This window comes from Taudactylus pleione, unplaced genomic scaffold (genome assembly GCF_031769625.1).
Source record: "Taudactylus pleione unplaced genomic scaffold, aTauple2 ptg001352l, whole genome shotgun sequence".
Lineage (NCBI taxonomy): Eukaryota > Metazoa > Chordata > Amphibia > Anura > Myobatrachidae > Taudactylus > Taudactylus pleione.
Window position 1 is genome coordinate 569,907 of NW_028285752.1, and position 23,279 is coordinate 593,185.

A 23,279-nucleotide genomic window follows, 5' to 3' on the forward strand; every position below is an offset into this window, starting at 1 on the left:
ATATATATATATATATATATATATATATATATATAATCAGCTTAATTCATCATTTTAATTGTTTGACTGTTACCAACTAATTTTTTAAAGCCCTCAATGCTGGAATTTTGAATACTTATGGTGCATACACACGATCAGATTTTTCCTTCAGATATGAACGATAACGATTTAAAAATCGTTCAGTCGTTCATATCTGAAGGAAAATCGTTCATATCTGACATGCCTGAACGATGGACGATCAACGATGCGCGTTCCCGTTTGTCAGATAACGATATCTGACATCTGATGGGTTTGCAGTCAGACTTGGACGATTCCATTCATTTTAATGCAGTCAAAAATCGTTCAATCGTTCAAATCGTTTAATCGTTCAATCGTTCATCTGACAAATCTGACCGTGTGTATGCTCCAATACTCTGTGAGGGGAGATGTGACTACAGTGCTCATAATTAGGTTGTTATTTGTGCTGCAGCGCCACCTAGGGGACATTGTTCTAAATCTTCATCACACAGATAAGAAATGAGCCAGAGCTGTACAGAAAGTGTCTGTGATCTGATATAAATGTGTATTTCTGCCTTTATTCTAAGTCGTCTGCGCAATCGTGACTGCTGATAAATACTACACCTGCCTTATCCTAGGTGCAAGAGATATGCTGCAAGCTGGTCAGATCCCCGCATACGCTCCCCCCGACAGATCCCCGCATACGCTCCCCCCCGACAGATCCCCACATACACATTCCCCCCGACAGATCCCTGCATATGCTCCCCCCTGACAGATCCCTGCATATGCTCCCCCCTGACAGATCCCTGCATATGCTCCCCCCTGACAGATCCCCGCATACGCTCCCCCCTGACAGATCCCCGCATATGCTCCCCCCTGACAGATCCCCGCATACGCTCCCCTGACAGATCCCCGCATACGCTCCCCCTGACAGATCCCCGCATACGCTCCCCCGACAGATCCCCGCATACGCTCCCCCGACAGATCCCCGCATACGCTCCCCCGACAGATCCCCGCATACGCTCCCCCGACAGATCCCCGCATACGCTCCCCCGACAGATCCCCGCATATGCTCCCCCCTGACAGATTCATGCATACTCCCCCCCCCCTGACAGATCCCCGCATACGCTCCCCCTGACAGATCCCCGCATACGCTCCCCCCTGACAGATCCCCGCATACGCTCCCCCCTGACAGATCCCCGCATACGCTCCCCCTGACAGATCCCCGCATACGCTCCCCCCTGACAGATCCCCGCATACGCTCCCCCTGACAGATCCCCGCGTATGCTCCCCCCTGACAGATCCCCGCATACGCTCCCCCCTGACAGATCCCCGCATACGCTCCCCCCTGACAGATCCCCGCATACGCTCCCCCGACAGATCCCCGCATACGCTCCCTCGACAGATCCCCGCATACGCTCCCTCGACAGATCCCCGCATACTCTCCCCCCTGATAGATCCCCGCATACTATCCCCGCATACGCTCCCCCTGACAGATCCCCACATACTCTCCCCCCTGACAGATCCTCGCATACTATCCCCGCATACGCTCCCCCTGACAGATCCCCGCATACGCTCCCCGCTGACAGATCCCCGCATACGCTCCCCGCTGACAGATCCCTGCATACGCTCCCCGCTGACAGATCCCTGCATACGCTCCCCGCTGACAGATCCCTGCATACGCTCCCCGCTGACAGATCCCCGCATACGCTCCCCCCTGACAGATCCCTGCATACGCTCCCCCCTGACAGATCTCTGCAATTGGAAATATTGTATATACACACACCAAAATCTGGGAATTACTGAGCTGTATAACAAACATGATGTAATAGGGTATCCGGTCAGAAGGTCAGCAGTAACCATGTCAACACCATAATGTCAACCTCGCAATGTCAACATGGTACAAATTGTCGGCAAGCACCATGTCGACATCCTCAGAAGTCAACAAGCTCACAATGTCGACATTTGAACTGTTGCCAGTCTGAGAATCCAGATGGATAGGGTTAGGCAGTGCCAGGAGGGTTATGGATAGGCTGCGGGGGTAGGATACGTGTAGATTGTGTGTGGGGAGAGGGGTTAGAGGTTTGGGGGGTAAAGGAACGCTGCTGCAGAGATATCGCCGCCAAAGCTGATTCTCACATGACCGCTAGGACCATGCATGTCAACAATTTTACCATGTCAAAATTCTTATGTCGACATGATAATTGTCAACCAATAATACCCAACCCACTAAACCTACTTACAGTCCTGTTTAAATGACTTAGGGGTCTATGGGGCAGATGTATTACAGCGGCACTGACCGAGGAGAAGCAGGAAGCACTAACTCTCCCCACCGGCGATCCCCGCTAGAGCTCACTCACAACGCATCAGCCTAGTACTTATGCGCTGTGTCTCAGTCCTGGCCGGCTCCACTGAGCATGCGCAGGATCTCGCAAACATCGCGAGTACCCGCATGCAGCCCTGGAGCCGGCAGCTGCCGCAGCAGGCACAGCACTATCCCTGCTGTGGGGATAGGGCATCGCCAGGCTGCAGCTGTCAATATCGAAAGCTGCAGGTAGCGTGTAGCGGTCAGGCGAACTGGCCGTTCATACATAGCCCAATCTTGTAAGGGCCCATAATGACAGGAGCGCACAGCGACCCTGTCATTTACCGCCCAGCCTCCCACTCATACATGGGGGACAAGCTGTATCAACACTTACGCTGATGCCGCTTCGGCGGTTAATACATCTGCCCCTATGTACTGAGCCTTGGAGAGAGATGAAGTGGATGGAGATAAAGGAGCTCATTATGACCCGATCGCTAAGCAGCGGCCGCTCGCTTGCAAAAGGGGCCGGGTATGCTAATCAAGCGATTGCACTTTGCGGTGTAAGGACGCCCTCTATGTCCTAGAGAGCGATGGCAGTGAGCGTACGCAGGTCTATAAAACCTCCCACCTGTCCCTCGTCGCACACGTCATCGCCAGGAAGTGGGTATTTAATCGGGAACATCGAGGGCCATCGGAGCTGCTCGCAGCACTTGTGATAGACCTACCCTCCCGCAAGCACTGCGAGCAGTTCAGGCTAAAATACAACCAAGTGACGTGTGCAATGACGCTTCCATGCTAATTAAGCACACCCATTAAACTCCGTTCTGATGGCCAGACACGCCTGCGTTCGCACATCCACACCCCCAATCACAAGCACCTGTTACCACACACGAACAGCGCCAGCTGTCACTCAAAGTAGCGGCCAATCTGTGTGCAATGAGCGCTCGATTCCCGATCGCTAAGACTGGCTTGCGCACGTGCATTGAGAACCATACGCAGATGTGCGATTATTGGCAACAGCGAGCGGCCGCTGCTTAGCGATCGGGTCTGAATGAGCTCCAAAGTAACAACCAATCCACTCCTAACTGTCTTTTTTTCAAACACAGCGACAGTAAAGTGACAGTTAGGAGCTGATTGGTTGGTACTTTATCTGCATCCACTTTATCCCTCTCCAAGGCTTAGTACATAGACCCCTATGTTCCTGGCTCTGTTGGGTGCCTTGAGCATAGGACAGAACCTAGGAATTGGGCATGTGCGGAGGTGGCGGGGGGCTCTGTGTTTATGTGAACAATATGTTTTGTTCTGGTTTTGCCCTTACTGATACTTTTTGTTCTGTGGACAATGAATACATGAGGAATAACTGCAGGCAAACGTGGGCCGTGCTGAGGACACTTTATACAACGCTCTTGCTAAATTACAATCGTCTTATCTTGATGGTGTTTTTATTTTGTTGTGGGCGATTTAAAGGTGGTTGTGCCTAAGTTTTATAAAAATGTTTTGGTCCCAACCCGTGGTAAGCATGTCCTGGATCAGGTATTATATACAAATTGTAAAATGGCTGTTGTCCTAATATTGTTATATATATTGGACCATGTGTCTCTGTTTTTGATTCCTACTTATTAGCCTCTGGTTAGGAGATCTGGGCCTGTTAGAAGGTCTGTTACAGTTGGCCAGATGGAGCTATGGAGACGTTGCAGGATGGTTTCGAATTTGGGAACTGGGAGCTGTTAATGACGCAATCTGTGATAGGAGGGCTCATTTATGGAGATTTTCTTGCTTCTATGGGGATATACAATTAGCCGCAGGGTTAGTCCCTGCGGCACGGGGAAACGCTGTTCAATTAAATAGCCTTTTTCCCGAGCCGAAAAATCGGGATTCAGGTGCGGAAATTCACTAATTCCGAGTAAACTGCAGAATCAATGGGTTTTTCCCAATAAGCAAACCCAATTACGTGTTTATTCCACGGCCATTATCAGTTCAGTACAAATGCGAGGACTCGCGCACAGGCTTATCCCCGCTAACTGAATATCTTCGGCGCAGCAATTAGCCGCTTGGTAAACCCTGCGGGTTATTGAATAACCCCTTATGAGTTTAGGTTACATCGGCTGCTGTACTGAGAATGTAACTGTGAGGAAAAGCTTTAGGGTGTTAAACGTCGAAGTTCAATCTCTACTACAGGCTCGGGATGGAGCTTTTAAATCTGGGGACAGAGAAGCTTATAAATTAACTAGGTGTGAACTTAGGAGAGAAGTGCAGTCTTTTTTTTCAATGTACATCGCAGCAGGGATAATCATTGTTTACGGGATAATCACCGCTATGTACTAAATGTAACTCGCAGGGACAGTGGTAGCAATAATCCCTGTCCCTGCGAGTTATATCTCCATCTTATTGTAGAGTATCTGACAATGCGCATGGGCATGGTGTCACATTTGGGAGCCGGCTAGAACATACCTGCATATGCTTATAGCTGTTAACAATATCTTGTCTTAGGATAGCGTAAAGCGTAAACCAACAGGGTCAAACTCTTAAAACCTTCGCTTTTTGATACATAGGGATAAGATCATAGACCCCATTGATGTTAATAGGGAGAGTGATCTGCACTTAGTATGACATCTCCTGCATTAGGCTATTAGAGCATAGTAGTGATACATGAAAGTATGTAGTAACTGTAGTAGTTTCTCCATCATTTTCTTAAAAAACCTGCCTTGATAAATAGGCCCCTTCAATTTAAAATCCTCATAGAACAACAGTGCCATCTAGTGTGGAAAGAGCAGAATGCAGTAAACTAGTATTTCATAATCTGGTTAAAACAAAAATAACTGATGGGTTGCCCAGGCATAACTGTAAGCAGAGGAGTGAAAGTGTTACAGGGGCCTATTCATCATACCTAAAATATCGAGGGAGGTAATTAGGTTTAGAACTAATTACTGGGGGATTCATCATTGCTCCTCTCCATAAGTATCTATTCCGAAAAACTGTCATTTTTTTCGATGACAGCTTTTCGGGAAATAGATAGTTTTCCCTGCCTACACTACCTTATCGCATCTGTAATCCGTGCTGCGCATGCGCTGTTACAATCGTAAACCCAGCGCATGCGCAGCACTACTTGCAGCTGTGGTAAGTTTGTATGCGCCCCCCCAACCCCCCTCCCCCCTCCGCTCACCTCCCCCCGTCCCGCACTTACCTGCCCGCTGCAGCGCCTCTGGCTCTGTCCTGCTGGTCTGTCATGTGGTCTCCCAGCAGCACACAGTACAGTTTAGAAAAAAAATAAAATATATATATTTTTTTATAAACTTTATTGTGTGCTGCTGGTAGAACACATGACAGACCAGCAGGACGGAGCCAGAGTACGCATCAGAGCGCCGGAGGAAGACGCCGGGGGACCTGCACAGCTGGAAGCAGGTAAGTCTGACCTGCTATTCGCCACCTCACATTGGCGAATAGTAACTCCATCAAATTCCGAAAAAACATAATTTTCGGAATTTGATGAATACCATAATTTCCATATCCCCATACTAATGTACTAATGTATGGGGAGTGTGGAAATTAACGCAGGCGGACTTCAGCAGGAGATATCAGTGATATCTCCTGTGCTAAGTGGCTTCATGAATACTAAAATAACGCACCTCACACCTCGCACCTCACAGGACTTATAGGATCTGCTGCTAACGTCTTGGTGCCAGATACCGCAGGACACCTTTTGAGAATTATTTTGATGGCACGTGGGGGACCTACATAATGGGTGTGGTATGAAAATTCGCCATTCAGAAGGTTTACATGCTTATAATACCATCCCTAAACCAAACCCTAATAATAACACAAACATCTACTGTCAACACATTCTGGGGTCGACAGGTTAAATGTGGCCTCATGGGGAAGGGCCAGGGAAGAGATAGGGGAGGCCAGGAGATGCTGGGGATAAATAGAGACATAATATAGTGCATCTGAGAGAGGGCCATGGCCTCATGGGGAAGGGCCAGGGAAGAGATAGGGGAAGCCAGGAGATGCTGGGGATAAATAGGGATATAAAATAGTGCACCTGAGAGAGTGCCATGGCCTCATGGGGAAGGGCCAGGGAAGAGATAGGGGAAGCCAGGAGATGCTGGGGATAAATAGGGATATAAAATAGTGCACCTGAGAGAGTGCCATGGCCTCATGGGAAAGGGCCAGGGAAGAGATAGGGGAGGCCAGGAGATGATGGGGCTAAATAGGGACATAAGAGAGTGCACCTGAGAGAGGGCCATTGCCTCATGGGGAAGGGCCAGGGAAGAGATAGGGGAGGCCAGGAGATGCTGGGGATAAATAGGGACATAATATAGCGCACCTGAGAGAGGGCCATGGCCTCATGGGGAAGGGCCAGGGAAGAGATAGGGGAGGCCAGGAGATGCTGGGGATAAATAGGGACATAATATAGCGCACCTGAGAGAGGGCCATGGCCTCATGGGGAAGGGCCAGGGAAGAGATAGGGGAGGCCAGGAGATGCTGGGAATAAATAGGGACATATTATAGCGCACCTGAGAGAGGGCCATGGACTCATGGGGAAGAGATAGGGGAGGCCAGGAGATGCTGGGGATAAATAGGGACATAATATAGTGCACCTGAAAGAGGGCCATGGCCTCATGGGGAAGGGCCAGGGAAGAGATAGGGGAGGCCAGGAGATGCTGGGGATAAATAGGGACATAATACAGTGCACCTGAGAGAGGGCCATGGCCTCATGGGGAAGGGCCAGGGAAGAGATAGGGGAGGCCAGGAGATGCTGGGGATAAATAGGGACATAATACAGTGCACCTGAGAGAGGGCCATGGCCTCATGGGGAAGGGCCAGGGAAGAGATAGGGGAGGCCAGGAGATGCTGGGAATAAATAGGGACATATTATAGTGCACCTGAGAGAGGGCCATGGCCTCATGGGGAAGGGCCAGGGAAGAGATAGGGGAGGCCAGGAGATGCTGGGAATAAATAGGGACATATTATAGTGCACCTGAGAGAGGGCCATGGCCTCATGGGGAAGGGCCAGGGAAGAGATAGGGGAGGCCAGGAGATGCTGGGAATAAATAGGGACGTATTATAGTGCACCTGAGAGAGGGCCATGGCCTCATGGGGAAGGGCCAGGGAAGAGATAGGGGAGGCCAGGAGATGCTGGGAATAAATAGGGACATATTATAGTGCACCTGAAAGAGGGCCATGGACTCATGGGGAAGGGCCAGGGAAGAGATAGGGGAGGCCAGGAGATGCTGGGGATAAATAGGGACATAATACAGTGCACCTGAAAGAGGGCCATGGCCTCATGGGGAAGGGCCAGGGAAGAGATAGGGGAGGCCAGGAGATGCTGGGGATAAATAGGGACATAATTTAGTGCACCTGAGAGAGGGCCATGGCCTCATGGGGAAGGGCCAGGGAAGAGATAGGGGAGGCCAGGAGATGCTGGGGATAAATAGGGACATAATTTAGTGCACCTGAGAGAGGGCCATGGCCTCATGGGGAAGGGCCAGGGAAGAGATAGGGGAGGCCAGGAGATGCTGGGGATAAATAGGGACATAATATAGTGCACCTGAGAGAGGGCCATGGCCTCATGGGGAAGGGCCAGGGAAGAGATAGGGGAGGCCAGGAGATGCTGGGAATAAATAGGGACATATTATAGTGCACCTGAGAGAGGGCCATGACCTCATGGGGAAGGGCCATGGAAGCGATAGGGGAGGCCAGGAGATGCTGGGAATAAATAGGGACATATTATAGTGCACCTGAAAGAGGGCCATGGCCTCATGGGGAAGGGCCAGGGAAGAGATAGGGGAGGCCAGGAGATGCTGGGGATAAATAGGGACATAATACAGTGCACCTGAGAGAGGGCCATGGCCTCATGGGGAAGGGCCAGGGAAGAGATAGGGGAGGCCAGGAGATGCTGGGGATAAATAGGGACATAATACAGTGCACCTGAGAGAGGGTCATGGCCTCATGGGGAAGGGCCAGGGAAGAGATAGGGGAGGCCAGGAGATGCTGGGGATAAATAGGGACATAATTTAGTGCACCTGAGAGAGGGCCATGGCCTCATGGGGAAGGGCCAGGGAAGAGATAGGGGCAGCCAGGAGATGCTGGGGATAAATAGGGACATATTATAGTGCACCTGAGAGAGGGCCATGGCCTCATGGGGAAGGGCCAGGGAAGAGATAGGGGAGGCCAGGAGATGCTGGGAATAAATAGGGACATATTATAGTGCACCTGAGAGAGGGCCATGGCCTCATGGGGAAGGGCCAGGGAAGAGATAGGGGAGGCCAGGAGATGCTGGGGATAAATAGGGACATATTATAGTGCACCTGAAAGAGGGCCATGGCCTCATGGGGAAGGGCCAGGGAAGAGATAGGGGCAGCCAGGAGATGCTGGGGATAAAAGAAGAGGAAGCTACAAGTGAGAATGATAATAAATAGGAAAATTGACAGGCCCAAACAGCGCCCCCTGCCCTGCAGTGCTCTGTGCCATGGCACTGGTCACACTACCCTAGTTATGGCCCTGCCAGACACCTATAGTTGTCCTTCACTGATCAGTCCAGCCTGCGGTACCCAACAGCATTGCTAGGGGTAGGATGAGGATCCACGGGTACTGAGCTCCGCTCGCCACACGACCAGCGCAGACTGCAGCACTCAGCTGTAGTGCCGGTCAGGGCTGGATTAAAGGGGGGGGGTCAACAGGGCGGTCGTCCCGGGGCTCCCACCTCTAGTGAACCTGCCGAAGTGGGGGAGGAGCCAATAAGACAAGCCCACATATTAACCACGAATCGTGGGATTGCGGCACAAGGGGGCAGGGCCTAATTATATAAGGTGCCCGCTTTCATTAGCAACCAGCAGCTTCTGCATGTAAGTGTGTATGTATGTGTTATTGTATATACAGTATGTGTTAGTGTGTGTATACTGTGTATGTGCTAGTGTGTATATATGTGTATGTATGTGTTAATGTGTATATATGTGTGAGTGTGTGTATACTGTGTATGTATAAGTGTTAGTGTATATATATATATAGGGTGAGCGGGTTCGGTTTTACTCGGATCTTTAAACGGCATTTTATTGGCTATCGCCTACCATGTGTTTTGGATAGCCAATATAATAAATCCGAATTTGCGGTAAAGTGGCGATAAGAACCGAGTAAATCTGAGTAAAACCGAGCCTGCACATCCCTAATATATATATAAAATATATGTTTGCTGCACATATATAATGTGTGTGTGCGTGTTTAACAGAAGGCAAGTAATCGGAGGGGGGAGGCCCTGTGTGGCCTGGCGCGTCCCCCACAACTTAGTTGCCCCAGGGCCCCCACAAGCCTTAATCCTGCCCTGGTGCCGGTTGTATGACTTATGAGGAGCAGCGGGTCCGGAGTTCCCCTTGCAGCTGCAGCCAGCGCATCGTCACCCCCTCCAGCGCCGCGGTTTGATTAGTCAGCTCACAGGCCAGACCTCGGCCCTCAGCACCAGGTGCACTGTGATACCAAAGAGAAGAAGAGCAGCTAGAGGCGCACAGGCAGAAGACATGGATGGTAAGTATTGCTGGCTGCTGGAGGCACAGGAGATAGAGGTGGGGGCACAGAGGAGGTGGCGCTTGGGGGCGAAGAGAAGATGGTGCTGGGGCAAAAAGGAGTTGCCCCTGGGAGGCAAAGAGGAGCTGGAGAGACACCGTGGGATGTATTGGAGATACCCAGGCAGATGGTATTGGAGAGATGGTGCTGGACAGACACAGTGGGATGGTATTGGAGAGACACATTGCAATATTGGAGAGACATGAGGATGGTGCTGGGGAGATACACACGGAGATGGTGCTGGAGAGACACGGAGATGGTGCTGGAGAGACACTGGGATGGTGCTGGAGTGACATGAGGATGGTGCTGGGGAGATACACACGGAGATGGTGCTGGAGAGACACGGGGATGGTGCTGGAGAGACACGGGGATGGTGCTGGAGTGACACACGGGAGGGTGGGAGACTGGTGCTGGAGAGACACACAGGGGGAAGGTGCTGGAGACACACAGGTACAGATATGTCCAGTTGCATCTTTGCCGCTTGAACGAGTCGCGAGCCCGCGAACAGGCTGGGGGACAGTAATCTTCAGTAAGACACCAATTCTAAAGAAACCATATTACTGATACAAATGGCTCCAAATTAGAAAATATATTTTATTAATATAAAATAGTTTCATCAGGGAATCTCACATTTTGTGCTGTCCCAAAACTTCTGTTACAATGTATCATCTGGTTGTACCTGTGTTACATGTTGATGACATCAGCTTTATACAAACCTGCGGCTTCCAGACAATGTGATCTCCTGCATGAATAGTGATCACCGACTCAAGACGCTGACTGACCAGGAAGGATCAATTGCTTCAGAGGTTCCTCATTGCAGAGAAATCATATAGGCAAGAAAATACTCATTCACATTCACTGGAGAGAGGGGCTGGGTGCATATCCATCAGCTTCCTAATCCGTGGGGTCCTCCTGCCATAACGTTTGGCGGCGGTTTTGCAATCTGACGATTTACTAAGGTCAGAACTGCTGAGAAAGCACCGCTGAGACATGACACTTTAGAATAGAACAAAACTGAACTGAGGGCCTGATTCAGAGCCGGACGCTATTTGCGCTCGCTCGTTCAGAAAAAGGTGCCGGCTATTTAAATTGAGCGCTCGGTCTTTGCGGTCTGTTGAAGCCTCTATGTCTGAGCGAGTGAACGAAACATGCGCTCGCTATTTTGTAAAGATGCCCCCTGGCCGCTCGCATCCTACGTCATCTCCGCTATTTATTTGATTAATCGAGTACATCGAAAGGCGTCTGAACTGCTCGCAGTGCTTGTGGTAGGATTTTCCTACTGCAGTCATGCGAACAGTTCAGGCTAAGAAACAACCAAGTGACGTGGTCGATGACGCTGCTTTGTTAATTATGCACACCCTTAAAACGCCCATTTTGACTGTTTGGCACGCCTGCGTTCGGATCTCCACTCCCCGTTTTCAAGCACCTTCCCCTGTTACCACCCACAAACACCTCATCCTGTCACTCAAATTAGCAGGCACTCGCAATTTTGGGCACTGATTAGAGGGCACTACTACTATGAGCATTGTATAATGTATTGTATAACTGTATAATGTGAATCAGGGGCACTATGGGCTATCTGCGTACACTCACTAGATGCGTATGCAAATTTTTCAAAGTGACGCCACGGGAAGCGATCGCTCGCCAAGGCATAAGCACACCCACCATGTCTAAGCGTGAGGCCACATTGTGTATGCATACGCCCAATTGCACTGGCAGAGCCGCCCACCAGCACCACGTTATCTACAGGAAGTGTAGTAAAACATTGGTACATCAAGCACCATCGTATGCTAACGCAGTGCTGGCGGGAGCTTTACCCTACCGCAAGCATTGCGAGGAAATCAATGTAAAATAAAGGCAAGTGACGTGTACTATGACGCTGCCTGTTAATTATGCACGCCTCTAAAACGGCGTTGAAACACTCAGGCATGCCTGCGTTCGCATCCCCAACCCCCCGTTATTAGTGTCCTGCCCCTGTTACCACCCACAAACGGCCTCCCCTATCACTCATTACCCTGGGCAACCTTTGCTGGGCGAGCGAGCGGTATGCGATCGCAGCGAGTAGCAGTTTGCGCACGCGCAGAATAAAGCATGCGCATGCGTGTATGCAGAACATCGGGCCGCTTGCAGGCGCACACTTATAGCGAACGGGTATGAATCAGGCCGTATGTGCGGTGTAATGTAAATAAGATGTTGCTACTGTGTGACGTAATTTGAATTGGGGGTACTATTGTGAGACCATGCCCCTTTTTGGCACTTTTTTTGGCACTGTGCATTAGGGATTGGGGAGTGGGGGTGCAGTGTATGTTGGTGAATAGGGGTGCAATGTGTATTGGGAAATGGGGGGTGCAGTGTGTATCAGGGGGTGCAGTGTGTATTGGGAAATGGGGGTGCAGTGTGTATCAGGGGGTGCAGTGTGTATTGGGAAATGCAGGGTGCAGTGTGTATTGTGGAATGCGGGGTGCAGTTTGAATTGTGGAATGAGGGGGTGCAGAGTTTATTGGGGTATGAGGGGGTGCAGTGTATTGGGGAATGAGGGGTGCAGTGTGTATCAGGGGGTGCAGTGTGTATTGGGGAGTGGGGGGGTGCAGTGTGTACTGGGGAACGGGGGTGCAGTGTATGTTGGGGAATGCGGGGTGCAGTGTGTATTGGGGAATGCGGGGTGCAGTGTATGTTGGGGAATGCGGGGTGCAGTGTGTATTGCGGAATGCGGGGTGCAGATTGTATTGGGGAATGAGGGGTGCAGTGTGTATTGTTGAATGAGGGGGTACAGTGTATATTGGGGAATGTGGGGGTGCAGTGTGTATTGTGGAATAAGGGGTGCAGTGTGTATTGGGGAATGAGGGGGTGCAGTGTGTATTGGGGAATGTGGGGGTGCAGTGTGTATTGTTGAATGAGGGGGTACAGTGTATATTGGGGAATGTGGGGGTGCAGTGTGTATTGTGGAATAAGGGGGGCTGTGTGTATTGGGGAATGAGGGGGTGCAGTGTGTATTGGGGAATGTGGGGGTGCAGTGTGTATTGGGGAATGTGGGGGTGCAGTGTGTATTGGGGAATGAGGAATGCAGTGTGTATTGGGGAATGGGGGTGCAGTGTGTACTGTGGAATGAGGGGGTACAGTGTATATTGGGGTATGAGGGGGTGCAGTGTATTGGGGAATGAGGGGTGCAGTGTGTATTGTTGAATGAGGGGGTACAGTGTATATTGGGGAATGAGGGGGTGCAGTGTGTATTGGGAAATGTGGGGGTGCAGTGTGTATTGGGGAATGTGGGGGTGCAGTGTGTATTGTGGAATGAGGGGTACAGTGTATATTGGGGAATGAGGAGTACAGTGTATATTGGGGAATGAGGGGGTGCAGTGTGTATTGGGGAATGAGGAGTACAGTGTATATTGGGGAATAAGGGGGTACAGTGTATATTGGGGAATGAGGAGTGCAGTGTATATTGGGGAATGAGGGGTACAGTGTATATTGGGGAATGAGGAGTACAGTGTATATTGGGGAATGAGGGGGTACAGTGTGTATTGGGGAATGTGGGGGTGTAGTGTGTATTGTGGAATGAGGGGTACAGTGTGTATTGGGGAATGAGGGGGTGCAGTGTGTATTGGGGAATGAGGGGTGCAGTGTGTACTGGGGAATGCAGGGGTGCAGTGTGTATTGTGGAATGAGGAGTGGAGTGTATATTGGGGAATGAGGGGGTACAGTGCATATTGGGGAATGAGGGGTACATCGTATATTGGGGAATGAGGGGGTGCAGTGTGTATTGGGGAATGAGGAGTGCAGTGTGGATTGGGGAATGAGGAGTGCAGTGTATATTGGGGAATGAGGAGTGCAGTGTGTATTGGGGAATGAGGGGAACAGTGTGTATTGAGGAATGAGGAGTACAGTGTATATTGGGGAATGAGAGGGTACAGTGTATATTGGGGAATGAGGGGGTACAGTGTGTATTGGGTAATGTGGGGGTACAGTGTGTATTGTGGAATGAGGGGTGCAGTGTGTATTGGGGAATGAGGAGTGCAGTGTGTATTGGGGAATGAGGGGTGCAGTGTGTATTGGGGAATGAGGGGGTGCAGTGTGTATTGGGGAATGAGGAGTGCAGTGTATATTGGGGAATGAGGGGGTGCAGTGTGTATTGGGGAATGAGGAGTGCACTGTGTATTGGGGAATGAGGAGTGCACTGTATATTGGGGAATGAGGAGTACAGTGTATATTGGGGAATGAGGAGTACAGTGTATATTGGGGAATGAGGGGCTGCAGTGTGTATTGGGGAATGAGGAGTACAGTGTGTATTGGGGAATGAGGAGTACAGTGTACATTGGGGAATGAGGAGTGCAGTGTATATTGGGGAATGAGGGGTACACTGTATATTGGGGAATGAGGGGGTACAGTGTGTATTGGGGAATGTGGGGGTACAGTGTGTATTGGGGAATGAGGGGTGCAGTGTGTATTGGGGAATGAGGAGTGCAGTGTGTATTGGGGAATGAGGGGGTGCAGTGTGTATTGGGGAATGAGGAGTATAGTTTGTATTGGGGAAAGAAGAGTATACTGTATATTGGGGAATGAGGGGGTGCAGTGTGTATTGGGGAATGAGGGGGTGCAGTGTGCATTGGGGAAAGAGGAGTGCAGTGTGTATTGGGGAATGAGGGGTACAGTGTATATTGGGGAATGAGGGGGTGCAGAGTGTATTGGGAATGAGGGGTGCAGTGTATATTGGGGAATGAGGGGTACAGTGTATATTGGGGAATGAGGGGTACAGTGTATATTGGGGAATGAGGGGGTACAGTGTGTATTGGGGAATGTGGGGGTACAGTGTGTATTGGGGAATGAGGGGTGCAGTGTGTATTGGGGAATGAGGAGTGCAGTGTGTATTGGGGAATGAGGGGTGCAGTGTGTATTGGGGAATGAGGGGGTGCAGTGTGTATTGGGGAATGAGGAGTGTAGTGTATATTAGGGAATGAGGGGGTGCAGTGTGTATTGGGGAATGAGGAGTGCACTGTGTATTGGGGAATGAGGAGTGCACTGTGTATTGGGGAATGAGGAGTGCACTGTATATTGGGGAATGAGGAGTACAGTGTATATTGGGGAATGAGGAGTGCAGTGTATATTGGGGAATGAGGGGTACAGTGTGTATTGGGGAATGAGGAGTGCAGTGTGTATTGGGGAATGTGTACAGTGTATATTGGGGAATGAGGAGTGCAGTGTATATTGGGGAATGAGGGGTACAGTGTATATTGGGGAATGAGGGGGTGCAGTGTGTATTGGGGAATGAGGAGTATAGTGTGTATTGGGGAAAGAAGAGAATACTGTATATTGAGGAATGAGAGGGGTGTAGTGTGTATTGGGGAATGAGAGGGTGCAGTGTGTATTGGGGAAAGAGGAGTGCAGTGTGTATTGGGGAATGAGGGGTACAGTGTATATTGGGGAATGAGGGGGTGCAGTGTGTATTGGGAATGAGGGGTGCAGTGTATATTGGGGAATGAGGGGTACAGTGTATATTGGGGAATGAGGAGTACAGTGTATATTGGGGAATGAGGCGTACAGTGTATAATGGGGAATGAGGAGTGCAGTGTGTATTGGGGAATGAGGGGTACAGTGTATATTGGGGAATGAGGAGTGCAGTGTATATTGGGGAATGAGGAGTGCAGTGTGTATTAGGGAATGAGGGGTGCCGTGTGTATTGGGGAATGAGGAGTGCAGTGTATATTGGAGAATAAGAGGGTGCAGTGTGTATTGGGGAATGAGGGGGTGCAGTGTGTATTGGGGAATGAGGAGTACAGTGTATATTGGGGAATGAGGGGGTGCAGTGTGTATTGGGGAATGAGGAGGTGCAGTGTGTATTGGGGAATGAGGAGTGCAGTGTATGTTGGGGAATGAGGGGGTGCAGTGTGTATTGGGGAATGAGGGGGTGCAGTGTGTATTGGGGAATGAGGAGTGCAGTGTATATTGGGGAATGAGGGGTACAGTGTATATTGAGTAATGAGAGGGTGCAGTGTGTATTGGGGAATGAGGGGGTGCAGTGTGTATTGGGGAATGAGGAGTACAGTGTGTATTGGGGAAAGAGGAGTGTACTGTATATTGGGGTATGAGGGGGTGCAGTGTGCATTGGGGAATGAGGGGGTGCAGTGTGTATTAGGGAATGAGGAGTGCAGTGTGTATTGAGGAATGAGGAGTGCAGTGTATATTGGGGAATGGCAGGGTGCAGTGTATATTGGGGAATGAGGGGTGCAGTGTGTATTGGGGAATGAGGAGTGCACTGTATATTGGGGAATGAGGAGTACACTGTATATTGGGGAATGAGGAGTGCAGTGTATATTGGGGAATGAGGGGGTGCAGTGTGTATTGGGGAATGAGGGGGTGCAGTGTGTATCGGGGAATGAGGAGTACAGTGTATATTGGGGAATGAGGAGTGCAGTGTATATTGGGGAATGAGGGGTACAGTGCATATTGGGGAATGAGAGGGTGCAGTGTGTATTGGGGAATGAGGGGGTGCAGTGTGTATTGGGAATGAGGAGTGTACTGTATATTGGGGAATGAGGAGTATAGTGTGTATTGGGGAAAGATGAGTGTACAGTATATTGGGGAATGAGGGGGTGCAGTGTGTATTGGGGAATGAGGGGGTGCAGTGTGTATTGGGGAATGAGGAGTGCAGTGTATATTGGGGAATGAGGGGTACAGTGTATTTTGGAGAATGAGGAGTACAGTGTATATTGGGGAATGAGGGGTACAGTGTTTATTGGGGAATGAGGAGTGCAGTGTGTATTGGGGAATGAGGAGTGCAGTGTGTATTGTTTAATGAGGGGAACAGTGTATATTGGGGAATGAGGAGTGCAGTGTATATTGGGGCATGAGGAGTGCAGTGTATATTGGGGAATGAGGGGTGCAGTGTGTATTGGGGAATGAGGAGTGCACTGTATATTGGGGAATGAGGAGTACAGTGTATATTGGGGAATGAGGAGTGCAGTGTATATTGGGGAATGAGCGGTACAGTGTATATTGGGGAATGAGAGGGTGCAGTGTGTATTGGGGAATGAGGGGGTGCAGTGTGTATTGGGGAATGAGAAGTACAGTGTATATTGGGGAATGAGGAGTGCAGTGTATATTGGGGAATGAGGGGTACAGTGTATATTGGGGAATGAGAGGGTGCAGTGTATATTGGGGAATGAGAGGGTGCAGTGTGTATTGGGGAATGAGCGGGTGCAGTGTGTATTGGGAATGAGGAGTATACTGTATATTGGGGAATGAGGAGTATAGTGTGTATTGGGGAAAGAGGAGTGTACTGTATATTGGGGAATGAGGGGGTGCAGTGTGTATTGGGGAATGAGCGGGTGCAGTGTGTATTGGGGAATGAGGAGTGCAGTGTATATTGGGGAATGAGGGGTACAGTGTATATTGGGGAATGAGGGGGTGCAGTGTGTATTGGGGAATGAGGGGTGCAGTGTATATTGGGGAATGAGGGGTACAGTGTATATTGGAGAATGAGGAGTACAGTGTATATTGGGGAATGAGGGGTACAGTGTTTATTGGGGAATGAGGAGTGCAGTGTGTAATGGGGAATGAGGAGTGCAGTGTGTATTGTTTAATGAGGGGTACAGTGTATATTGGGGAATGAGGAGTGCAGTGTATATTGGGGAATGAGGAGTGCATTCTATATTGGGGAATGAGGGGGAGCAGTGTGTATTGGGGAATGAGGAGTACAGTGTGTATTGTGGAATGTGGGGGTACAGTGTGTATTGTGGAATGAGGGGTTGCAGTGTGTATTGGGTAATGAGGAGTACAGTGTGTATTGGGGAAAGAGGAGTGTACTGTATATTGGGGAAAGAGGGGGTGCAGCGTGTATTGGGGAATGAGGGGTACAGTGTATATTGGGGAATGAGAGGGTGCAGTGTATATTGGTGAATGAGAGGGTGAAGTGTGTATTGGGGAATGAGGGGGTGCAGTGTGTATTGGGAATGAGGAGTGTACTGTATACTGGGGAATGAGGAGTATAGTGTGTATTGGGGAAAGAGGAGTGTACTGTATATTGGGGAATGTGGGGGTGCAGTGTGTATTGGGGAATGAGGGGGTGCAGTGTGTATTGGGAATGAGGAGTGTACTGTATATTGGGGAATGAGGAGTATAGTGTGTATTGGGGAAAGAGGAGTGTACTGTATATTGGGGAATGAGGGGGTGCAGTGTGTATTGGGGAATGAGGGGGTGCAGTGTGTATTGGGGAATGAGGGGTACAGTGAATATTGGGGAATGAGGGGGTGCAGTGTGTATTGGGGAATGAGGGGTGCAGTGTATATTGGGGAATGAGGGGTACAGTGTATATTGGAGAATGAGGAGTACAGTGTATATTGGGGAATGAGGGGTACAGTGTTTATTGGGGAATGAGGAGTGCAGTGTGTATTGGGGAATGAGGAGTGCAGTGTGTATTGTTTAATGAGGGGTACAGTGTATATTGGGGAATGAGGAGTGCAGTGTATATTGGGGAATGAGGAGTGCAGTCTATATTGGGGAATGAGGGGGTGCAGTGTGTACTGGGGAATGAGGAGTACAGTGTGTATTGTGGAATGTGGGGGTACAGTGTGTATTGTGGAATGAGGGGGTGCAGTGTGTATTGGGTAATGAGGATTACAGTGTATATTGGGGAAAGAGGAGTGTACTGTATATTGGGAAAAGAGGGGGTGCAGTGTGTATTGGGGAATGAGGGTACAGTGTATATTGGGGAAAGAGAGGGTGCAGTGTAAATTGGTGAATGAGAGGGTGCAGTGTGTATTGGGGAATGAGGGGGTGCAGTGTGTATTGGGAATGAGGAGTGTACTGTATATTGGGGAATGAGGAGTATAGTGTGTATTGGGGAAAGAGGAGTGTACTGTATATTGGGGAATGAGGGGGTGCAGTGTGTATTGGGGAATGAGGGGGTGCAGTGTGTATTGGGAATGAGGAATGTAATGTATATTGGGGAATGAGGAGTATAGTGTGTATTGGGGAAAGAGGAGTGTACTGTATATTGGGGAATGAGGGGGTGCAGTGTGTATTGGGGAATGAGGGGGTGCAGTGTGTATTGGGGAATGAGGGGTACAGTGTATATTGGGGAATGAGGGGGTGCAGTGTGTATTGGGGAATGAGGGGTGCAGTGTATATTGGGGAATGTGGGGTACAGTGTATATTGGAGAATGAGGAGTACAGTGTATATTGGGGAATGAGGGGTACAGTGTTTATTGGGGAATGAGGAGTGCAGTGTGTATTGGGGAATGAGGAGTGCAGTGTGTATTGTTTAATGAGGGGTACAGTGTATATTGGGGAATGAGGAGTGCAGTGTATATTGGGGAATGAGGAGTGCAGTCTATATTGGGGAATGAGGGGGTGCAGTGTGTACTGGGGAATGAGGAGTACAGTGTGTATTGTGGAATGTGGGGGTACAGTGTGTATTGTGGAATGAGGGGGTGCAGTGTGTATTGGGTAATGAGGAGTACAGTGTATATTGGGGAAAGAGGAGTGTACTGTATATTGGGGAAAGAGGGGGTGCAGTGTGTATTGGGGAATGAAGGGGTGCAGTGTGTATTAGGGAATGAGGAGTGCAGTGTATTTTGGGGAATGAGGAGTGCAGTGTATATTGGTGAATGAGGGGTACAGTGTATATTGGGGAATGAGGGGGTGCAGTGTGTATTGGGGAATGAGGGGTGCAGTGTATATTGGGGAATGAGGGGTACAGTGATTATTGGGGAATGAGGAGTATAGTGTATATTTGGGAATGAGGAGTGCAGTGTGTATTGGGGAATGAGAGGTACAGTGTATATTGGGGAATGACTAGTGCACTGTGTATTGGGGAATGTGGGGGTACAGTGTACATTGGGGAATGACTACAGTGTATATTGTGGAATGAGGAGTGGAGTGTATATTGGGGAATGAGGAGTACAGTGTATATTTGGGAATGAGGGGGTGCAGTGTGTATTGGGGAATGAGGAGTGCAGTGTATATTGGGGAAAGAGGGGTACATTGTATATTGGGGAAAGAGAGGGTGCAGTGTGTATTGAGGAATGAGGGGTGCAGTGTATATTGGGGAATGACTAGTGCAGTGTGTATTGGGGAATGAGAGGGTACAGTGTATATTGGGGAATGAGGAGTATAGTGTATATTTGGGAATGAGTAGTGCAGTGGGAATTGGGGAATGTGGGGGTGCAGTGTGTATTGTGGAATGAGGGGTACAGTGTATATTGGGGAATGAGGAGTAGAGTGTATATTGGGGAATGAGGGGCACAGTGTATAATGGGGAATGAGGGGGTGCAGTGTGTATTGGGGAATGAGGGGGTGCAGTGTGTATTGGGGAATAAGGGGGTGCAGTGTGTATTGGGGAATGAGGAGTGCAGTGTGTATTGGGGGAATGAGGGGTACAGTGTATATTGCAGAATGAGGGGGAGTAGTGTGTATTGGGGAATGAGGAGTGCAGTGTGTATTGGGGAAAGAGGAGTGTATTGTATATTGGTGAATGAGGGGTGCAGTGTGAATTAGGGAATAAGGGGGTGCAGTGTGTATTGGGGAATGAGGGGTGCAGTGTGTATTGGGGAATGAGGAGTGCAGTGTATATTGCGGAATGAGGGGTACAGTGTATATTGGGGAATGAGAAGGTGCACTGTGTATTGGGGAATGAGGAGTGCAGTGTGTATTGGGGAAAGAGGAGTGTATTGTATTTTGGTGAATGAGGGGTGCAGTGTGAATTGGGGAATAAGGGGGTGCAGTGTGTATTGGGGAATGAGGGGTGCAATGTATATTGGGGAATGAGGGGTACAGTGTATATTGGGGAATGAGGAGTACAGTGTATATTGGGGAATGAGGGGTACAGTGTATATTGGAGAATGAGGAGTGCAGTGTGTATTGGGGAATGAGGAGTGCAGTGTGTATTGTGGAATGAGAGGTACAGTGTATATTGGGGAATGAGGAGTGCAGTGTATATTGGGGAATGAGGGGGTGCAGTGTGTATTGGGGAATGAGGAGTACAGTGTATATTGGGGAATGATGGGGTACAGTGTGTATTGGCGAATGTGTGGGTACAGTGTGTATTGTGGAATGAGGGGGTGCAGTGTGTTTTGGGGAATGAGGAGTACAGTGTATATTGGGGAATGTGGGGTGCAGTGTGTCTTGGGGAATGAGGAGTGCAATGTGTATTGGGGAATGAGGAGAGCAGTGTGTATTGAGGAACGAGGAGTGCAGTGTATATTGGGGAATGGCAGGGTGCAGGGTATATTGGCGAATGAGGGGGTGCAGTGTATATTGGGGAATGAGGGGGTGCAGTGTGTATTGGGGAATGAGGGAGTGCAGTGTGTATTGGGGAATGAGGAGTGCAGTGTATATTGGGGAATGAGGGGTACAGTGTATATTGAGGAATGAGAGGGTGCAGTGTGCATTGGGGAATGTGGGGGTACAGTGTGAATTGTGGAAAGAGGGGTGCAGTGTGCATTGGGGAATGAGGAGTGCAGTGTGTATTGGGGAATGAGGGGTGCAGTGTGTATTGGGGAATAAGGGGGTGCAGTGTGTATTGGGGAATGAGGAGTGCAGTGTATATTGGGGAATGAGGGGGTGCAGTGTGTATTGGGGAATGAGGAGTGCACTGTGTATTGGAGAATGAGGAGTGCACTGTATATTGGGGAATGAGGAGTACAGTGTATATTGGGGAATGAGGACTGCAGTGTATATTGGGGAATGAGGGGTACAGTGTGTATTGGGGAATGAGGAGTGCAGTGTGTATTGGGGAATGAGGAGTACAGTGTATATTGGGGAATGAGGAGTGCAGTGTATATTGGGGAATGAGGGGTACAGTGTATATTGGGGAATGAGAGGGTGCAGTGTGTATTGGGGAATGAGGGGGTGCAGTGTGTATTGGGGAATGAGGGGGTGCAGTGTGTATTGGGGAATGAGGAGTATAGTGTGTATTGGGGAAAGAAGAGTATACTGTATATTGGGGAATGAGGGGGTGCATTGTGTATTGGGGAATGAGGGGGTGCAGTGTGTATTGGGGAAAGAGGAGTGCAGTGTGTATTGGGAATGAGGGGTGCAGTGTATATTGGGGAATGAGGGGTACAGTGCATATTGGGGAATGAGGAGTACAGTGTATATTGGGGAATGAGGGGTACAGTGTATATTGGGGAATGAGGAGTGCAGTGTGTATTGTGGAATGAGGGGTACAGTGTATATTGGGGAATGAGGAGTGAAGTGTATATTGGGGAATGAGGAGTGCAGTGTGTATTGGGGAATGAGGGGTGCCGTGTGTATTGGGGAATGAGGAGTGCAGTGTATATTGGGGAATGAGAGGGTGCAGTGTGTATTGGGGAATGAGGGGGTGCAGTGTGTATTGGGGAATGAGGAGCACAGTGTATATTGGGGAATGAGGGGGTGCAGTGTGTATTGGGGAAGGAGGAGGTGCAGTGTGTATTGGGGAATGAGGAGTGCAGTGTATATTGGGGAATGAGGGGGTGCAGTGTGTATTGGGGAATGAGGGGGTGCAGTGTGTATTGGGGAATGAGGAGTGCAGTGTATATTGGGGAATGAGGGGTACAGTGTATATTGAGTAATGAGAGGGTGCAGTGTGTATTGGGGAATGAGGGGGTGCAGTGTGTATTGTGGAATGAGGAGTACAGTGTGTATTGGGGAAAGAGGAGTGTACTGTATATTGGGGAATGAGGGGGTGCAGTGTGTATTGGGGAATGAGGGGGTGCAGTGTGTATTAGGGAATGAGGAGTGCAGTTTATATTGGGGAATAAGGCGTGCAGTGTATATTGGGGAATGAGGGGTACAGTGTATATTGGGAAATGAGGGGGTGCAGTGTGTATTGGGGAATGAGGAGTGCAGTGTATATTGGGGAATGAGGAGTGCAGTGTGTATTGAGGAATGAGGAGTGCAGTGTATATTGGGGAATGGCAGGGTGCAGTGTATATTGGGGAATGAGAGGGTGCAGGGTGTATTGGGGAATGAGGGGTGCAGTGTGTATTGGGGAATGAGGAGTGCACTGTATATTGGGGAATGAGGAGTACAGTGTATATTGGGGAATGAGGAGTGCAGTGTATATTGGGGAATGAGAGGGTGCAGTGTGTATTGGGGAATGAGGGGGTGCAGTGTGTATTGGGGAATGAGGAGTAAAGTGTATATTGGGGAATGAGGAGTGCAGTGTATATTGGGGAATGAGGGGTACAGTGCATATTGGGGAATGAGAGGGTGCAGTGTGTATTGGGGAATGAGGGGGTGCAGTGTGTATTGGGAATGAGGAGTGTACTGTATATTGGGGAATGAGGAGTATAGTGTGTATTGGGGAAAGAGGAGTGTACTGCATATTGGGGAATGAGGGGGTGCAGTGTGTATTGGGGAATGAGGGGGTGCAGTGTGTATTGGGGAATGAGGAGTGCAGTGTATATTGGGGAAAGAGGGGTACAGTGTATATTGGGGAATG